Below are 5,030 nucleotides of genomic sequence, written 5' to 3' on the forward strand. Positions count from 1 at the left end.
GCCTGCTGATGACACGGCCGAGGGGGAGCATATACAAGGTGAATAGGGTGGGGCCAAGCACGGATCCTTGGGGTACACCACAAGTGACGGGTTGGGTGGGGGAATGAGCACCTCAAGATTGCGCCTGCCCGTTAAGAGCTTTGTAGGCGAGAAGAAGAATGAAAAATTCTATCCTGTGTTCTATAGGGAGCCAGTGTAAGACAGCCAGAACAGGAGTAATGTGGTCCCTTTTCCTAACTCTAGTTAGTACACGTGCTGCAGCATTTTGAATCAGCTGAAGCAACTTAACTGACTTCTTGGTACTCCCTGATAAGAAGGAGTTACAATAATCCAGCCTAGAAGTAACAACTAAGTTTAGTGGAATGCCATATCCTTTCAAGTTCTCTCGACTTTTGCTTTATTTTGCGGGTTTCGGCATTATGCCATGGAGCTAGTCTATGTTGTTTTATTTTCTTCTTTTTATAGGAGCGACAGAGTCCACTTGAGCTCTGTTTTTGCAAGGATTTTTTGCCTTTTTAATTTGACCTTAAATGCCCTCTTCTTTCAGAAACTGCATGCAGATCTGTGATGAGCCAAAGCCAGCAGGGAAGTCACTCTTTTGAAGAGCATTATCTGCGGAGAGGATCAGTGAGATCTACATATAACCGGTCCAGTCTCCTTCTTCACATTGACTCTCAGTTGGCTTTCTCTTCCTTTCCTAACTTTCATTGATTCACCTTTTTTGTAAAAACAAAATGGGTATAGAGGCAGTTGCTTTAAAGCAAAATGAAAGTGCCAATGCCTGCTGTGCAGCCGCCTTTGTTTTCATATTTTCTGCCTGCTATGATTTGAAGCATTTCTTCCTGGCTAACAGATTTACTCACCTTTACTCTCACAGGTTGGCACCCTTCTTCTTTCCCCATTCGTCTTCTTCCCTGTTCTCACCCCTATCCAAAGGTCAGCAGCATTAGTGTTTAAATTCTTCATGGCAAAGTTATTCATTTGACCTCGCTATCTGTCAGTACAGTGCTGCTCTCCTGGGTCAGCCACATGAGCCTCTTGTTATGGTTCTGGGGGTCAAAGGGCAAAATGGATATCCTTTTAAATCGTAGTTCTTCCTCAAGCCTGAGTTTTGTTTGCATGAATGTGTGTGTGAGCCCTGCGCCTCTTGCATACACCATTAGAGCTGTATCAGGGTATCAAAGGCTGCAGGGCTGCAGGGCTGCTGGAATGATGAATGGCTGCCAGGTGCAGAGGTCTATGTGGTGATCACTTCAAGTAAGGCCATTTGGCCCTGCCGGCAAGGGAAAAGAAAGGGTTAAGTGGATACGGCGGCTCTTATAGCCTTGTAGCCCGTAGCCTCTGGCAGAAGCTCATCAGCTTATTCCCCAACATCTCCAATGCCCGGCTGGATGAGGGTTAGAGCTCAGTCAGGCAAGCGTAGGTGGAAATGGAGACAAGGCTTAATTTCCTCCAGACCAGAAAGGACTGGAGAGAGGAACGGGCTGAGTGGCTACTTTGCTTCCTTCCTCACTGCCTTCCAGGCCGGCTGTCCTGGGGCGGCCTGTGGAGCCGCCCCGTCTGCCTGTCAACCAGTGTCAACATCAGCGCTGCCCCTTGCCCCTTCTCCACCCCCCCGTCACGCAGCCCAGCACTCACTGAAGCTACAAAAGTGCAGATTTAGTGTGTGAATAACCTTGGCCTAGAGAGGTGTCAAAGGTGTTTAATTCAGACCTCCCAGTAATTCCCACTCACTCCCACAAATCTTAGCACACAGTTCACCAACGAGTCATGTAGAGCAGAGGGAGGGGACGTCAAAAGAGGAGAGGGAACACATAAAAGACTCGGCGTGACATGCTGTCATCATCACGCCTGTTTTTAAAAGCTTTTCGGGCTCTGATGTGCGTGCGCTGCAGCACTCAATTGTCGCAAAGATCAATAGTTTCCTGCCTCTAGTGCTGCCTCATGCCATCATAAAAAGTTGGTTATGTGAAAAATAAAATCTCTCTCTTCTTTTGTATTCCCTCTTTTCATCCAAGATGTTTTCCGTCTGTTAGCATCACACTTCAACTTTGATATTAAAGCGTCTTGAGGGAATCGCCATGAAAGGGCATGAAACGTTTCTTGACTGTGCACCTCACAAGCACGAGGGTCCCTACTGGCTGAGGTGACGAGAAAGCCTTAAAGGCATGGTTGAGTGGAGGGGCAGGGGGTCAAAGGGCAATGAGCTTAAAGAGATCAAGTTTATGATAGAGGAGGTGATGGGAGAATGTGTTGGAAATCAGGTGATTGGTTTTCTGTTACTTTCTCTCGGGATTCATTGAACGTATATGCCAGTGTGTTGATATTTTTAATGCCGCTTGAGGTAATCATCCCTTTCAAGTTATTTCTTTTAAAATGAGGATCAGTCATCTATAAATACATCTGCCCTTCTGAAAAACTCTGGGGGTTTGCAAGCATTGAGATAAATGAAAATCAGTCCTTCTGCACCACAAAACACACAAGCTTCAACTCTATTAACACTGACGCAGCATCTATAAATAGTCACACAAACACACTCTCTTTCTCTCCTCACTTTGTTTTACTCTCTGTGTTTCTCTCTCTCTATCTGTCCTCCTTTCTCGTGAGGCTAGACAGGGGCTCGGTCCCGACAGAATTCAATTTGCAGTCTAATTCCATATCAAAAACATGGTCAGAGCTCTGTATTTGTCAAGCATGACACAAACAAGCAAGGACAAAGTCTCAGTGTGGCTCCTCCCGCAACCTCATTATGGATATGCCCTCAAGTAACAGATTTGTCCTTAATTGGTGAATTGTACTAATTGACTTTAGCTAATTTATGGATTAGATTATTTTTACCCTCTTTCCTAATTGAACCATAACTTTCATGTGTTTTGCTCGCTGGCAGGGTCGTGTGTAATTGGTGCTGACTGCTGCGAGTCGTGCATCTCAGTGTGGAAGCTGAAGATTTTGCTACATCAGATTCAGTTAGCTTCCATATAGAAAATGAATCCTATAATTGAAATATGAAGGAAAAACAAGAGCAATGCCTGAACAGCAATGAAACAACAGAATTGTCAATTTCTCAGGTTAGTGAAGGCCTGCTGTCCAAGTCCATAATTACGACAATGAGAATAGCTGGTCCACCTTAAAGGGCAACCGACCTTAAAGGGGGCCTTAATGCTTTTTGGAGTTTTCCCTTTCCTTTAGTGTGTTATATAGGTTTTTGTGCATGTTAATTGTCTACAAAGGCTAAAATCCCAAAGTCTCTCCCACACACTCCGCCCTGCCTGAAACGCCTCAATTGGACTCCTTTTTCTACTTCCGTAAAATAGTGACATCGCTACGTAACTCACGCGCTTCTATTGGCTACCACTCCAACACATTGTAGGTGATTAAGGGGCGAGACATCTCTAAGTGGTTGTCCAATCACAACAGTCAGCCAGATAACCAATCAGAGCAGACTGGGCTCTGGTTTCAGACAGAGGGTGAAAAGAGGTGCTGCAGCACAAGCAGTATGAGAAAAATAAAGATACAAATATGAACCTGAAAATAGGCATAAAAGGGCCCCTTTAAGCGAGCCAGGGTCGTTGCTAATGCTACATGTAGCTTAGCTCTACCCTTTTACTTTCATCAGCAACCAAGACACAAGCGTGAACTTGGCATGGGTGTACATTTGTTGTAGCATTTATTCTCCAACAAATAAATTGTACACATGCTACCCTGCTACGTTCACAGTATATATAACATTAACGCTGAATTCACAATCAACAAAACCATCACTATTTATTTTCTGCTCTCTGTTTCTTAACCATGCTTACTAACGCACACACAACCTACGCGTTAAAATATAAAATGTTTTTATGGAGCGCAATTAGGTGGAATCTGCATGGTTTGCATCGACACCGCTTCAAATTGTTAGTTGGGTTGCGTTGGGTTTGATTGCAATTGTTTTTTAATAGACCTAAAGAGCTTCTAGCACTAGCTTATGAACTTCTGTTAACATTTTTGCATAATATCAGATAAGCATAGCCATGTGTTCTTGCAGGCGTCTAAATGCAAGAACAATAAGGTTCTCGGTTTGTTTAAAATGTGTGTTTTACTGAACTTGCATATAGATTTCTTTGCACTCTCTAGAGCTCAAAACAAGCCTGAGACACTTTTGATACCATTGTCCAATGCAACTACCTATCTTTTGTGTTTTAATTATTGTGTCTATCCAAACCAAATAATGCAACATGTTGTCGATGTAGAGGGAAAGGTTAAGTTCTAAGAGGTGTTGCATAATTTATAAATAGCAGCTGTGCGCTAATTAGAATATTTTTTTTCATTTTATGTCAGCAGAAGCAGATACAGGACTAAACTTTATGCATTGTATAAACTAAACCAGCATAAACCACAGCAACATGTTGAATACAGACACCTGCCCAAAGGGAGGCTCGGGTATAATGATACATCTTGGGGAATAGAAAATGATTTCAAAGTGATTTTGTCGTTCTCCCCTCGGAGAGATGCTGCTGTATCCTGTCACTCGCTTCTGTATATGCATGCTATTTTTTGGCGTGTGAGCATTACAGTATATACGGTCTAAAAGTTCATGATGGTGAGGAGAGTAGGTTGGGACGTGACAGGGATGAAAGTGCTGCATCCCTCCCTGGGGCTGTCAGCCAGGAATTCCTGCTCCTCTCGCCCACCTGTTTCCAGCCTCCGCCACACTGCTGCCACACACACAAATCCACACACACACACACACACACACACACACACACACACACACACACACACACACACACACACACACACACACACACACACACACACAAATGCTGAAAACATTAAATATGAAATAGGAAGTGAAAATGTTCTGAAGTTGTGAAACAGGAAATCCTAAACACTGCTGCATGCATATATACAGTGTGTGTGTGTGTGTGTGTGTGTGTGTGTGTGTGTGTGTGTGTGTGTGTGTGTGTGTGTGTGTGTGTGTGTGTGTGTGTATGTGTGTGTGTGTGTAGCTACTGGTGATAACTGAGGGGAAAGAGACATCACTGCTC

Source organism: Notothenia coriiceps, unplaced genomic scaffold (assembly GCF_000735185.1).
Source record: "Notothenia coriiceps isolate Sejong01 unplaced genomic scaffold, NC01 NC01_scaffold00037244, whole genome shotgun sequence".
NCBI lineage: Eukaryota > Metazoa > Chordata > Actinopteri > Perciformes > Nototheniidae > Notothenia > Notothenia coriiceps.